The sequence below is a fragment of the Pristis pectinata genome, chromosome 4, assembly GCF_009764475.1.
Source record: "Pristis pectinata isolate sPriPec2 chromosome 4, sPriPec2.1.pri, whole genome shotgun sequence".
Taxonomy (NCBI): Eukaryota; Metazoa; Chordata; class Chondrichthyes; order Rhinopristiformes; family Pristidae; genus Pristis; species Pristis pectinata.
In genome coordinates, this window is record NC_067408.1 from 95173595 (window position 1) to 95188996 (window position 15402).

Consider the following 15402-nt stretch of genomic DNA (forward strand, 5'->3'; position numbering starts at 1 on the left):
CAGACTCTTCCAGAAGTGATTGGAAATATATAGATGTTTAGCCTCCTCCTGAGGCTGCCCAGCCCTGTTAGAGTGCTGAGCATCTCCTCCAAGGATCAAGTGCATCTTATCAAGATGGTTTGCTGATCTATATAACATAATGCAATTATGTAGTTGCTGTGTGAAAGATGATCTAATCTATAAAGAAGTAGGGAATTATTGTGGTCATTATCAGGTCTTTAAGCTCTTCCTATTGTAGTCAGAATCTTGAAGCGATACTTTTGATGCTACCTCTTCCATGAAGCTAGCTGGAATATCATCCTGTAGATGGATGAGGTCCCTCCTCCTATCAGTTTCCTTCATGCACACTTATAAAGCTGCACCTGCAAGACCAGGAGATTCCAGTCCCTCCTGATTATCACTTCAGTGAACAAAAGAAGCTGTTGCAGCCACAGTGCACCTTCCCTTTAATAGAATACTGCTGATGTTCAATTTCCACCTTTTGTTTAAAAAAAATATTATGAAGATTGTAGATGGTGCTTGTGCTTGCTTACTTCCTGCTAAGAGGACAAAGAGACCAACTTTGTATGGCCCCAGAGCTTGCATAAACAGGAAATCAGCTTGCCTCATGGTTAGCTGCTTTTTAGATTTACTTTATAGGAGCATAAATTTTAACTGTTGTATTCCATAGCCACTCCTTTTTAAAAAATATTAAGAATGGCCATTCACTCTCAATTCCCATCTATCTCTTCCTTGTCCTTTGAGGCTTCAATTTCCACAGGAGTTATGTCCCACTCTCATGAGCTCATTGGTGCCAAATTGGTTGATGACCCATTGACCCCCAGCCTTTAGCCTCCACAGGCTCCACACACAGTCATTAATCCTCAGCAAAAAGCTACCTTATTCCTACAAATTACCACCTAGTCCTATTGCCGCTGCTCAGTCTGCTGCCTTCATGCTTCAATGCCCTGTCTGAATCCTTCAAATCAGGTTCCCACCTCCCAAGTACCAGCAAAATATTCATAACCAGAGTCCCAAATTACATTCCATATGACCATAGCTTATTATTCCATCTCAAACTCACTGTAGATACCCCTCTTCCATTGCAAGCCACAAACAAACTGCTGGAGGAGCTCAATGGGCCATGCAGCATCTGTGGAGGTAAAGGGACGGTTGCCAATTTGGATTGAGACCCTGCATTGGGACTGAGAGTGTAGAGGGGAGATGAGAGGGAAAGGTGAGGTGGGGCTGGCAGGCGAAAGGTGATTCCACCTATCACCTGCCTCACTCCTCCCTCTCACCTCTTTATCTCCCCTCTACACTCTGTCTCGATGCAGGGCCTCGATCTAAAACATTGACCATCCCTTTGCCTCCACAGATGCTGTGTGACCCATTGAGCTCCTCCAGCAGTTTGTTTGTTGCTACAGATTCCAGCATCTGCAGTCTCTTGTCTCGCCCTTTTTCCACTATCTGGTTCATCTGGAGAGTCCAAGCCTGGTTCTGTTCATAACTAAATTTTCCATCATTTTTCATCTGAACAGTCCTCTTGAGAGCCTCTTGCACTCATTCGTTTTTAGTCCATCCTTTTTATCTACATAGTGCCCCTTTGGCCACATCATCCACAAGAGTATGATTATCTTATGATTCCCTTATCCCTGAGGTCCATGATTAACAGCCATATAAGATAAGATATTTATTTATTAGTCACATGCACATCAAAACACAGTGAAATGCATCTTTTTGCATTACTGAGAACGTGCTGGGGGCAGCTCAGAAGTGTCACCACTCTTCCAGCGCCAACATAGCATGCCCACAGCTCCTAACCTGCATGTCTTTGGAACGTGGGAGGAAACCAGAGCACCCGGAGGAAACCCAGGCATCTGCAGACCTCTAAGCCTCGCATTATCCAATGTCCTTCCAATTCCCATTCCAGCCTCCTGACCTCTTCAAGAAATTCCTTAAAACTCAACTCTCTATCAAATTTAGTGTCACCCTTCTGATATCCTCTTCAGTAAGCTCCTACATTTGCCTCTTTGATGCACCTTAAGATATTGTACTATCTTAAATGCAAGTTTGTGCTTTTACAAACAATGCGGATATGCAGGAAGTCAAATATGCATTGATAGCCGGCTATAATGGTATAGATTAATTTCATGTCCAAAGAAAATTCTTTTTTTTCAAATCTCTGATTAATTCCAACTTTTTCATCTTCAAAATATATAATCTTTATAAAGAAAACCAATTTAGATTTAAACATCAAAGCCTTACCACCAATCAACATGCAAGTTAAGAATTAACCATAGTTTTGACAGCTGGATATATTTTTCTTTCCATTTTAATATTTTGTTCTAAATATCCTAATATTGTTACAAAACACATGAAATATATATATTTATGAAAAATGGAAAACATCTTGTCACTCTTCAGTAGTGCCCTAAAGAGCTTATTGCAATAAACATAATTTGAGCATCTTTTATTTTTTATGGCAGGTACTCTGACCGACAGTTATGGAGAGTGTACATTGGAGTGCATTCACTTACCTTTTCTGATTCTGACATAGAGAGGCGACTTATCAAACGGTTGATAATTCATGAACAATTCGACAATGTCACAATGGATTATGATATAGCGTTGCTTGAGCTTTCAGCACCTGTAAGATACACTAGTTACATCCAACCAGTGTGTCTTCCATCACCATTACATGTGTTTCCAGCAAATCAAAGATGTTATGTTACCGGTTGGGGCTTACTACAGGAAGGTGGTAAGTTAGTTATATTTAAAACTATTTCCAAGAAATAATTTTTATTACATACACATATCTATAATATCCTTTGTGTTCCAATTACATTTACAGATAAAATGAATTGGTGGAAAAATTGGTGCATCCAATTATTTGTCCAGCTCCTACAATAGAATCTACATTAAGGATTTTCAAAATAATTAAGTATGCATTTCGCTTGCCTGACAAACACAAATCATTTCATTTCATTCCAGATTACTTGAAATGAAATTTAGATCTTAGAATTTTTTTTCATCCCTGTGAATATTCCCCTATCACATTTTATGCTCGAGACATTTAAGTTCTCATTATAGAATTCTCTCCATCACTCATTGGCTAGATTTGGTGAAACGGATGGTTGGGGTGGGGGTAAAGGTCTGGGAGTTTTTAAAACCAACATAAAGATCAATGTGCCTGGAGGTTGCCTTCAACCTGCTGATTTCCACACCTAAGTCATTTGTTGGCATGTTGCATGACACAAATGGCAGTGAAAGGATAGGCGGTGTTATGGATGCCTTAGCTTAAAACTTGCAGAGGACTATATAACCAACTTTCTGCAACAGTAGTACTCTGCTGTTCAGATCCCAGAGGCTAGCCAGCAGGGAGTACAATATCAAATAGGGATGGTACACACAAGGGATACCATGTACAATACATTATATAAAGGAAGAAGCAAAGTTTCCTTGACATTTCTGAACAGGATTGTAATGCCAGGTGGAGGAAAGATCTTCAGCCTGCTCATAAAGCTTGCTACCTATTTGACCTGGCGGGGTCCTTTAGATTCTCTCAGGGCCAGAATTTCCCAATCATTCACCCATAATGGTGGGCCGAAGGGCCTGTTTTGTGCTGTATGGTTCTAAGTCTGACATCTGAGGAATTGTTTCCGGCAACTATGTCATCTTTGGTAAGGACAAATCCAGTCAGAATGAGCGGATGACTGGGTTTGCACTGTTGTCTGCATTCTCATAGGCACAAGACATCATCAGTAATAAGATGGAAGTCCAGCGACCCACACTTCAGGAATTTTTTTTAAACTGCAAGGCCTCCTCTTCCCAAAAAGAGAGCACGCAGCTATTAAAAACAACTTTATATTGGTGTGTGCATGACTGAGGGAGACATGGCCAAAATATTTTTGTCCTGTGGAACTCCAAGCTCCCTGACAATTATTAAGGGGTGGTAGCTGGCATTCAAAGGATACCCACTTCAAATTGGACTTCTGACACCAGTCAGCAACCTGACTGATAAAAGCCTAATAGCACCACAGAAATGACATACAGCTGCCGGACATGGGATTAAACAAACCATCATCACGCTGACGATGTGCTTCAGATCTTGATGACCCTTTGGTATGCACTAGCCAGCGAAAGACCATGATCATCTTTCTTCCATTCTTGTGCAACTTCTGAGGTGTTGGCAGAGATAGAGGCAGGCTGCTCAAATCCTTGGGCAAAAAGCAAACTGCTGCAGGAACTCAGCGGGTCAGGCAGCATCTTCGGATTCCAGCATCTGCAGTCTTTTGTGTCTCCATGTTCAAATTCTTGCATATTCATCCACAAGCAGGGATCAGAACTTTCAATTATTTTTGAACCTGAATTTAGAAACTTGATTAACTGGTTCCACTGAACTGAGAGAGTGCGGACACACCTAACCCAAGTAAACAAAATGAGTAGCAATCCATCTGATGTGAATTGTAAAGTTTCATAAAGAGATTGAGACATATTTTACTACTGATGAAGTGATACCAACCGACTCTGGGTTTTAAAGCCAGTGAGAGCCCAAAGAAAAATTGCTCTTCCTGCATCTGTAAAGGGCCAGCCTGCACTGGCCAGCATGGATGGACATCAGTGGATGAATAGTGTTTGACTGGAGTTCTTCCTTCCATGCTACTTTTATGATCATTTCTCTCATGGCCCAGGTGCATTTCAGTGCTACTGTTGGTGAGCACTTGGATGCAGAATAAGATGGCCTTGTAAGGCATATTATCCTGTCCAAAGTGGCAGTGTGTAGATGTGATGAATGTGTACACAAAATCCTTTGAGTACCACATTTGATGTTCCAATGGCATTGAAGTCTTTACCCACAGTAAGTCATATTGTTGCAAAGGCTTGTAATATCAATTGGCTTGTGCCTCAGATGGGCTTTTCCAATCTCTCTGCATTTCTGTGCTTGAAGGGCTTGTCAGGGCTTCCCCTATTCTTTGGTGCTTCTCAGCTAATTTCCAATGCTAATGTCAGGATTTACTGGAATGACCCTACAAAAGTCATGGTTTCCAATGCTGGCATCCTGAGCCTTGCTGGATGTACTGGAAGACCATCAAGTTTTAGGAAGACTGAAGTACATCTTTCATCAAGTTGATGACCTTCCAGCAGCACTTGACATTTGTCTCAGTATGCATCCCTGAGAAGATGCCTTGCATAAAAGAGCCCTCTGTTATGCAGCTGCTTGGGATGAACCTTGACAAGGACCCTTGCATCCTTTTCCAGATCTTCTTTGCAATTGCACAGTCCACAAACAGATGGATGATCATCTTGTCTTCGTTGCAACCATTTTGAGGGCAGCATGCATTGTGGATGAGACATCAACTGTGCAGAAAGGATCTGACAGGGAGGGCCCTCTCACTGCCAGCCAAGTGAGATCTTGCTGCTTGTTGGCGAGTTCTGGTGATGAGGTATTCCGCCAAGTGATTTTGACCGTCTGTGCTGGAAACCATCCCACAGAATCCACCATGTTTTGTGAAGGATCTTTTCCACAAAGGATTGGTAGTGTGGCAATGTCCAAATGAATGGAACATTGTTGCCCTATACTACACTGGACTAAAGCACTTAGCCAATGCCATGTTAAAGCTGGACCATGCATGGCCATTCCCTTTCAAATGCTTGGGAGACATCCCCAGTTTTCTGTGGAATCCTGATCTGTGACCTCTATTGACTGCTGTTGCACATTTCAAGGCCCCATAATGAGTAAAAATAGAATAAATTAGTGGCAAGGTTAGAAAGTTCCAATTTACCAGTAAGAAGATGACCATATTTGGTTCACCATTGAAATCATGACAATTATGATGAAGGCTTTTTGACAAGTGGGTTGCTAAAATTTAATTGTGTCACCAGGGAGATCCCTCTTTCTCACGTGATGGTCAGGAATAACAAAATTCCACTAATTTCCCTGCATTATCTCATGATAGGTGACAACAGTTTAAATTGCTAATATTAACAGAAATGCAAGCCAGGCAATAATAACTTTAGTAGACAGCTTGTGCATACTTTATGCTCACTATTTTAATTAAATAAATAGAAAAGGTAGGACAAACTTTTTAAGTGAAGGTCTTTTATACACTGTCCAGAGCATATGCAACCTTAATACTTTATCAAAATCATTACTACTAAATGTAAGATGCATCTGAATGTAAAAAGACCTTTATTGATAGTTAATTAACATGGTTGGATGTTTGTTCCAACAGTTTTAAGGAATAGGAGATTAATGTAAATAGTGAACAAACACAGGTAATGAACACTAAATACCTTGAGTCTAAACCTATATCGGTGAGTACAGTTGTGATCTGAAAAATCAATGCACATTGTATACTGTAGAGCATTACTGGCAGATTTCCATAGTTGAAAAGAATGGTTCATAACTGCTAAGCAAAACTATTTTTTTGTTTCACAGGTCATCTCCCCGTAATCCTTCAAAAAGGTGAAGTAAGAATCATTAATCAAACAACATGCAACAACTTTATGGGAAATATACTAACGTCACGAATGCTGTGTGCAGGATACCTAACTGGAGAAGTTGATGCGTGTGAGGTATGTAAAAGAATATGTAAATAGCAACTGAGTGATGTAGTATAGTTGGCAGTTGTAGCTTCCACAATCTTGTAACAACAAACTAAACTTATAGTCGGCATTAATGTTGCAAAACATTGTGAGGGGCATTGCAGGAGTGATATCAGAGTTTGATACTGAGACAAGTAATGAGATATTGGCACAGTCGGCCAAAAGCTTTAATGAAGTTGTAGGATTGAGGGAGTTTCTTGCAAGACATAGAGGAAACAAGAGGGGGATGTGGGCAGAACAAGAGAACTCATGGCTTTAATGCAACTAGCACATGAAAGGATGAGGTGAGGTTGTGGTCGAGCAGATTGCTAGAGCAGAAATGGAGGGCCAAAGGTAACGTTAAATGTGCAGATAGTTCTATGTGAAGTGGAGGCTGTTGTTCCAAGGGTAGGCTGAGAAGGAAGTGGTATTGAGAAAGGGAGGATATAGATGGAGAGCAAAACAAGGAAGAGATCAAAGATATCTATCTATGATGTAAGTAAGGGGGGGTAGCAAGGCCTGGAGGAGGTGGTTCTAGCTGCCCCTTCCAGCTGTGAGAATTTCCTCTCAAGTAAGAAATGCACAAGTAAACTTCATGTCCTCACATGTCAGTGTGGGCTGCACACCACTGAAAACAGATGTCATGAGTCACTTCAATAAATCGATCAGGGATTCAGTCATTCACTTTAAGATCCTGCAAAGGAGGATGTGAGGGTTTGTTATGTGTCATCTGGACTCCCACAGTTGACCAGTGATGAAGTTAGATTTGAGAATTGAACTGTGGAGAGGTTCACTTTGACTGTATTGGTGGCCTTAGCAGGCTCCTTATGACACATGTCTATCAGGGTGTCCCTTATTGGCTGTGCAGTTAATGATGCCTTCCTCCATTCAGCTGGCAGATGAACCTGCTGCTCTTCTCACAGAGTCATGCAGCAGAGAAACAGGCCCTTCAGCCCACCAAGTGCATGCCAACCTTTTTCCCCCATCTATACTAATACCATTTGTCGACGTTAGAACCGAATTCTTCTATTCCTTGCCTATTTAAGCATCTATCTAAATGCCTTTGAAATGTAGGGGACTGTATCTGATTCCACCACCTCTCCTGGCAGTGAGTTCCAGGTAGCAACCACTCTCTGTGTGTAAAAAAACTTGCCCCTCAGATCCCCTTTAAACCGCCTTCCTCTCACCTTAAACCTATGCTCTCTTGTTTTTGATACCCCCATCATGGAAAAAAGATTTTGACTACCCTATGCCTCTCATAATTTTATATACTTCCATCAGATCACCCCTCAACCTCTATCACTCCGGGGAAAACAAACCCAGCCTATCCAATCTCTCCCACAACTAAAGTCCTCCAAACCAGCCAAAATCCTGATGGATCTCCTCTGCATTCTCTCCAGTGCAATCACATCCTTCCTTTGGTGTGGCAAAGCAAATCGCACATAATACTCCAAGTGCGGCCTAACCAATGTTCTGTAAAGTTACAACATAATGTACCAATTCTTATATTCTATGCCCCGATCTGGGGAATCCTGGTTGATGAGGGATAGTGAGACTCTGGTCAGGAAAAAGGCGGCATATCTTGGGTGCAGGCAGCTGGGATCAAGTGAGACCCTTGAGGAGTATAAGTGATGTAGGAGTACACTTAAGAAAAAATTTAGGAGGGCAAAAGGGGACATGAGATATCCCTGGCATTTAAGGTAAAGGAGAATCCTGAAGTATATAAAGAGCAAAAGGGTAACTAGGGAGAGAGTAGGTCTTTGTAAGAATCAGTGTAGTAATCTATGTGTGAGGCCGTAGGAGCTGGGTAAGATCTTAAATGAATACTACCTGTCCGTGGAGAAGGACCTGGAAGCTAGTGAGTTCAGGGAAGAGAACAGTGATATCCTGAAACATATTGACATTACCAAGGCGAAGGTGTTGGTGATCAGTGCATAAAGGTGGATAAGTCCTCGGGACCTGACCCGGTGTATCCTGGGATATTGTGGGAAGCAAGGGAGGAGATTGCTGGGATTGTTAGCCATGGATGAGGTACCAGAAGGTGGGAGGATGTCTAATGTTGTGCCTTTATTTAAGAAGGGCTTCAAGGACAAGTCAGGGAACTACAGGCCTTACATCAGTGGTGGGAGAGTTACTGGAAGGTATTCTGAGGGACAGAATTTATTTGCATTTGGACAGGCGAGGACTGATTAGGGATAGTCAGCATGGCTTTGTTTGTGGGAAATCACATCTCACAAATTTGACTGAGTTTCTTGAGGAGGTTACCAAGAGGATTGATGATGGCAGGGTGGTGGATGCTGTCTAGATGGACTTCAGCAAGCCTTTGACAAGGTACCACATCACAGGCTGGTCCAGAAGGTCAGATCACATGGGATCCAGGATGAGATAGCAAGTGGATACAAAATTGGCTTGGTGGTAGGAGGTGGAGAGTGGAAGTGGAGGATCACTTTTCAGATTGGAGACCTGTAACCAGTGGTGTCCTGAATCCTTTATTGTTCATCTTGTATATTGATTTGGAAGAGAATAGGTGGTATGATTAGTAAATTTGCAGATGACGCCAGAACTGGGGGTATAGTGGACAGTGAAGAATGTTGTCCAAGGTTACAGCAGGATCTAGATCAAATAGGGAAGTGGGCACGGAAATAGCTGATGGAATTTAACTGATACAAGTGCATTTCGGTAAGTTAAACCAGGCTAGGACATACACAGTGAATGGCAGGGTTCCCGGGAGTCTATTGAACAATGAGACATTGGAGTATAAGTGCATAGTTCCCTGAAAGTGGCGACACAGGTAGACAGGGTGGTGAAGAAAGCGAATAGTATGCTTGCCTTCGTCGGCCGAGGCATTGAGGATAGAAATTGAGTCATCATGTTGCAGCTGTAGAAACCTTTGTTTAAGCTGCAGTTAGAGTATTGTGTGCCACTCTGGTCGCCACACTAGAGGAAGGATGCAATTAGAGGGGGTGCAGAAAAGAATGACAAGGATGTTGCCTGGGTTGGAGAGCTTGAGACATGAGAGACTGGATAGGCTAGGACTGTTTTCAATGATGGAAGCCGAGGGATGAGGTTATAGAGGTTTACAAAATTATGAGAGGCATAGTTAGGGTAGATAGTCAAAGTCTTTCTCCCAGGGTAGGGGAGACTAAAAGTAGAGGGCATATGTTTAAGGTGAGAGGGGAAAGATTTAAAGGAGATCTGAGGGGCAACTTTTTCACACAATGGGTGGTGGGTAAATGGAACCTGCTGCTAGAGGAGGTGGTAGAAGCAGGTATAATTACAATGTTTAAAATAAAATTGGACAGGTACATGGATAGGAAAGGTTTGGAGGGATTTGGGCCAAATGCTGGCAAATGCGGTTGGTATAGATCGACATCTTGGTCAGCATGGATGAATTGAGCCAAGGAGCCTGTTTCCATGTGGTATAACTCTATGAATCTATGACCTTTGAAGTAAAGTTAATTGGCCAATTAATTAGGATTGATTTTGTTTTTAAATCAAACTATAACCAGAAAGGTGCCATAGAATTAATTACCTTCAATTTATTATTCTCTCATTGTGTAATGCATTGATGTAAATTTGGATGCTATAAGGCCAGATATGGTGTCTATTTTTTAGCCTGATCTGCTGATCTGTGACCTGCCTCAGTATCTTCACCGAGGAAAGAAAACAAGCCACTCATTGCTTTTCCTGACCGTTATCCATATCCCTCATGTTGGCAAGGATACAAAACTGGGAAACATGGGAAGGAAACTGTCAAATTAGAGCGAGGAAGTTGTTAGTCTAACCACAGAATGGGAGTTAACATTTTTTACATAACTGTTCTGCCTGCTGTCCATCATTTACACAACCAAGTATTAAGAAATACAGATGTGTCAATTGAGAAAAACGTGGGAAATTGCAGGAGGATTTGTGTATAAGAGTAAAGAAATCTTACTACAATTATATAGGGCCTTGGTGACACCACACAATTGTGTACAATTTTTGTCTGTTTATCTAAGAGGATATATTTGCTGTAGAGGGGCAGCAGCAAAAATTCACCAGATTGATTTCTGGGATGGTGGTTCTGTCATATGACAAAAGGTGGAGGAGGTTAGTCCTTGTTCTCTAGAATTTAGAAAAAGGGGACCTCATTAAAGCATTCAAAATTCTTAGATGCTTTGATAAGGTAGACATGGGGAAAATGTTTCCACTTACTAAGGAACCTTGAACTAGAGATCACATTCTCATAATAAAGGGTAGGCTGTTTATTCATTCAGAGGGCATGAATCTTTGGGACTCTCCATCCAGAATGCTGTGGAGGCTCAGTTATTGATTGTATTCGGATGTGATTGATAGATTACTGGATATTAGAGAAATTGAGGGTTATGAGATAAAGCAGGAAAATGGTGTTTAGGTGACAGACCTACCTTGATCTTGTTAAGTGGCAGAGAGGTTCAAGGGGTTAAATGCCCTGAACCTGCTGGTAATCCTTAAATTCTAAATCTAATATGGAAGATTTGATTATTCGGGAATACTAATCAGTGACATCTGTAAAAAAAAATAAACCAAATTTGACTCCTCGTCATAAGTGTGAATTGCATATTCAATAAATTATTAAGTCTATTTTAAAGTGATTTTTATGTGAGGTTACATCATTGATATTACATGACAGTAGGCCATTCGGCCCAACCAGTCCATGCTGCCATTTTTGCTCAACTTGATAGTTGTCCATCATTCCTCATCTTAATCTGTCAGTAAAGCACCCTATTCTTCTACATTTACTCCTTAAATATAGCAATTCATTTCAAGTACTCATGATAACTATTTCCACATGCTCACAATTCTTTAAGTAATAAGATTTCTTCTGAATTCCTGCTGGATTTCTTAGTAACTGTCTTACATTAATAATTTCCAGCTATGCTCTTCCCCACTGGGATCATGCAGTCATACAGCATGGCAACAGCCCATTTGGCACTCACACCTGAATTAATCCAGTCTTCTAGCACTTGGCCCATTGCCTTCTCTGCCTAGGCAATTTATCATCTCATTTAGACACTTTTTAAATGACTCTGCTTCCACCACTTGGTGCTCGCCACTCTCTGAGTGAACCAGGTTCCCCTCAAATTCCCTTTAAATCTATTCCCCTTGCCCCACATCTATGTCCTCTAGTCCTATTCACCTCTGATTAGGGTAAAAGTTTCTTGCAGTCTACTCTATCTATACCCGTCATAACTGTTGTATACCTCAGCCATGTCTCCTTTTAATCTCTTCCTCTCCAGGGACAACAGATCTAGCCTTTCCAGTCTCTCCTCATAATTGAAACTCTCCATCCCGGGCAATATCTTAGTGAATCTCCTCTGCAACCTCTCCAGTGCTATCACATCTCTCCAATTAGACTGGCGGCCAGAACTGTAGACACTGTGGAAATATCTTCTTTGTATTCACTCCATCAAAATCTTTTACAATTTTAAAGACCTCAATTAGATCACTCCTCAACCTTCTTTCCTCAGGAAAAAAGAGACACCATCTGTTCATCATGGACCCACTCTGCAGTGTCTGATGGCAATATATTTGATGGCAAATATATTTTTTGAACCTTTGAGAAACTAATACAAAAACAGTAGCCTTGTCTGAGCAGTCATCATGTATTGAATCCTTGGATAGAGTTGCAGATCTCTGAAATTTTTCTTGTTCTCTGTAGGGTGATTCCGGAGGGCCATTGGTATGTGAAGAACCATCTGGAAAATGGTTTCAAGCAGGGATTGTGAGCTGGGGTCAAGGATGCGGCCGGTATGGACACCCTGGGGTTTATACACGGATCACAAAGTTCCGAGAATGGATGCACAGAAATATTGGAATTGATGGAAATTCTTGAGAATTGTTACTGTGTAGGAAAAAATACCTTAATTTAATTCAAGCAATTTTCAATTTTACTTGTAGTGCTCAAAGGATCACATCAGTAGAATACTGGAAACTACTTAGTTACAAGACTTATTAATACAGCAATTATAGATTTTATGAGTGGATGAAATTAAGTTAAGCATGGTCATTGTGTTCCCTTTTATTGTTTCTGTATGGTAGCCCAATAGATGTGAAAACAAGGAATAAGTCAGATTTGTGATTAGACTAAAGGATTGCCATGCATTGTAGATTTGTACCATTCATCTCCCATGTACAACTGAACTTCATTACAGTCTACTTGAGAAAGTCACTGACTGCTTCAGGAATACAATTCAGAATGCTTTTTCATGGGGTATATTCTATAATGATACATCTGCACTTTAAATTGCACCAACAGTAATAGATCTACTTTGGGTTTCAGACAGGTAGTAGCCATTTTCTACTGCCTTGATGAAACCTCAAGTTGCTTCCTCACATGTAAAACATACAATGGCACCATCTGGACTTATTCAAATCAATTTAAGTCAGTTGCAGCTGGGTGTATGCAGTGCTTATGAGGTCAAAGAGGCCATTGATTTTTCTTTACACCAGATGTAACATTTACTAGGTTAACACATCACATGGTATCTAATGAAAATAGTGTCACCGTGCTTTGCTCTGGAGTCCAGAGCAGATTTAGAATTTAATTCTGATAAGTGTGAAGTGATATATTTTGGGATGACTAATAATGCTAGGACATACATAATAAATGGTAGGGCCCTAGGTTGTATGAAGAACAAGGGAACCTTGGTTTACAAGTCTAAAGATCCCTAAAGATGACAGTACAGCTAGATAAGGTGGTTAAGAAAGCATACAGGATGCTGGTATATAAGAGCAAGGAGGTTATGATACAACTTCATAAAACATTAATTAAGTATGGGATGGAGCATTCCAGTCATGAGGAGAGACTGAGTTTGTTTTCTTTGGAGTGGTGAAGGTTGAGCGGAGACCTGATTGAAGTATACAAAATTATGAAGGAGCATAGATTGGGTAGATACTCAGAAAGTGTTCCCTGTAGCAAAAGTGCATAAAACCAGAAGGCATTGGTTTAGGGTAAAAAGTAGGAGGTCTAGAGGAGATCTGAGGAAGAGTTTCTTTTCACCCAGAGTGTGGTTGGTGGCTGTTGGAGGCAGAATTTCTCATGACATTTAAGTACAAATATTTGAATTGCTCAGGTATAGAAGGCTATGGGCCAAGTGCCAGAAAATGGGATTCGTGTAGGTAGGTACTTGATGATTGGCATGGACATGGTGGGCTGAAAGGCCTATCTCCATGCTGTATGATTCTGTAACTCCATGGCAAAGTTGCACCTCAGGAGAAACCTCATCCCTAAAGTTATAGTGTAAAATCATCTGAAGAGGGATCTGTTGCAAGCAACTACATCATCTTCAAATCTAAAGATTAATTTTAAATATCTTCAAATGAAGAGGAAAAATGTTTACAATAATTTCCTTTAACAGTATAAAAAGCTAATTTAACCACAAATTGGCATAACGTACTATATCTTAAGATTGTGAATGTACACACAAAAATCTAATTATACTTTTATGTCTAATTCTGAAAGTAAGACTATGAATTTCATTTTAATCAGCACACCACCACCTCCCCACCAGATTCCCACCCAGCACCATCATACTGCTCCAGCTTGGCACTGCTTTATTTTCACCCACACTGGTTGGCTGAGGGCTCTGATGTAAGTAGGTAGAGGCCTAATTTAAATCTAAAGCCTCAATTTGATACTATTTTGGTACCACATCTGCATTTTAGGACTTTCCCAGAGGCAACTCCAGGAGCTGAATCTCGTCAGAGAGTGGCCAAGGGGGGTCATCATTTTACTTTTGGAATCTGTGGTGCTCTGGGCATTTCACATGCAGACCAGTATCAGCTTGACAATCCCTTTCCATAACTCAGCAAACACCAGAGCCTATTCTTCTGGGCACCCAGCGATGTCCAAGTCCCACCCCAATCCTGACATCGTGTCTGTTGGCTCAGGCAGAGGACAATTAAATGTAAAAATGTTAAATTAGACCTTAGTGGTTAAAATCTGAGAAGCATCATTGTATTAATAACCTCCTAGGTTCACTGCTGACAATGGGACCCCTTAGGAACTAACTCAGTCCAAGTTAGGTTCAGCTCTGTTATCACTATCTGAGTTACACATTGTTTTCCTTGGTTTAATTGATTGTTTATAATTGTCACTGGAACCTTATATTATCTTCCATCTAATTTGTAAACAGTCCTTATAAAAATAGATTTGTTTTGTATATGTATTTCTATGTAACTACATTTGGCAAAATTCTGCAAATTGTGGAAAGTTTTCATACTATGTAGTTTCTAACACAAATGGCAAAATGTGATTATTATCTGCAAGAGTGTTTTTTTTTTGAGGCAACTTTTTTTTAAGCATTGGTACAGTATCAGAATCGGGGAAGTGATTTGCTTTACACTAAATTTCTGCACTGATGAATTTATTCTTGGCTTAGATTCAAATATATTGAAGAAATAAAATCAAAAATTTCAATCTTATTAAACAAACAATTTAGTAAGTTATAACAAAATTATATCTTAATTAGGTACTGCAATGTTTTCCATTATAATTAATATAACCGCATGTAAAAATAAGTATAGATTTGTTGGACCATAAAGATGGTATCCCTTTAATATGAAATATGATAGGGCAGAATATGATTATTGTGGAGTACCTGGACAAATACGTTTAAGGTATTTAGAACAATAAATTGAAGATGATTTTATACATTAAATTACTTTGATTTGTGATGTTCTTTTCAGTGAGAACGAAATCCTTAAAACATGTAAGTTATTTTAAGGATCACGCCATAACTATTAAATCATTTCTATTCATGTGTCTCATCATTCAGCAAATACAATTTTCCTTGGTATTTTAAGGTGTAGCAT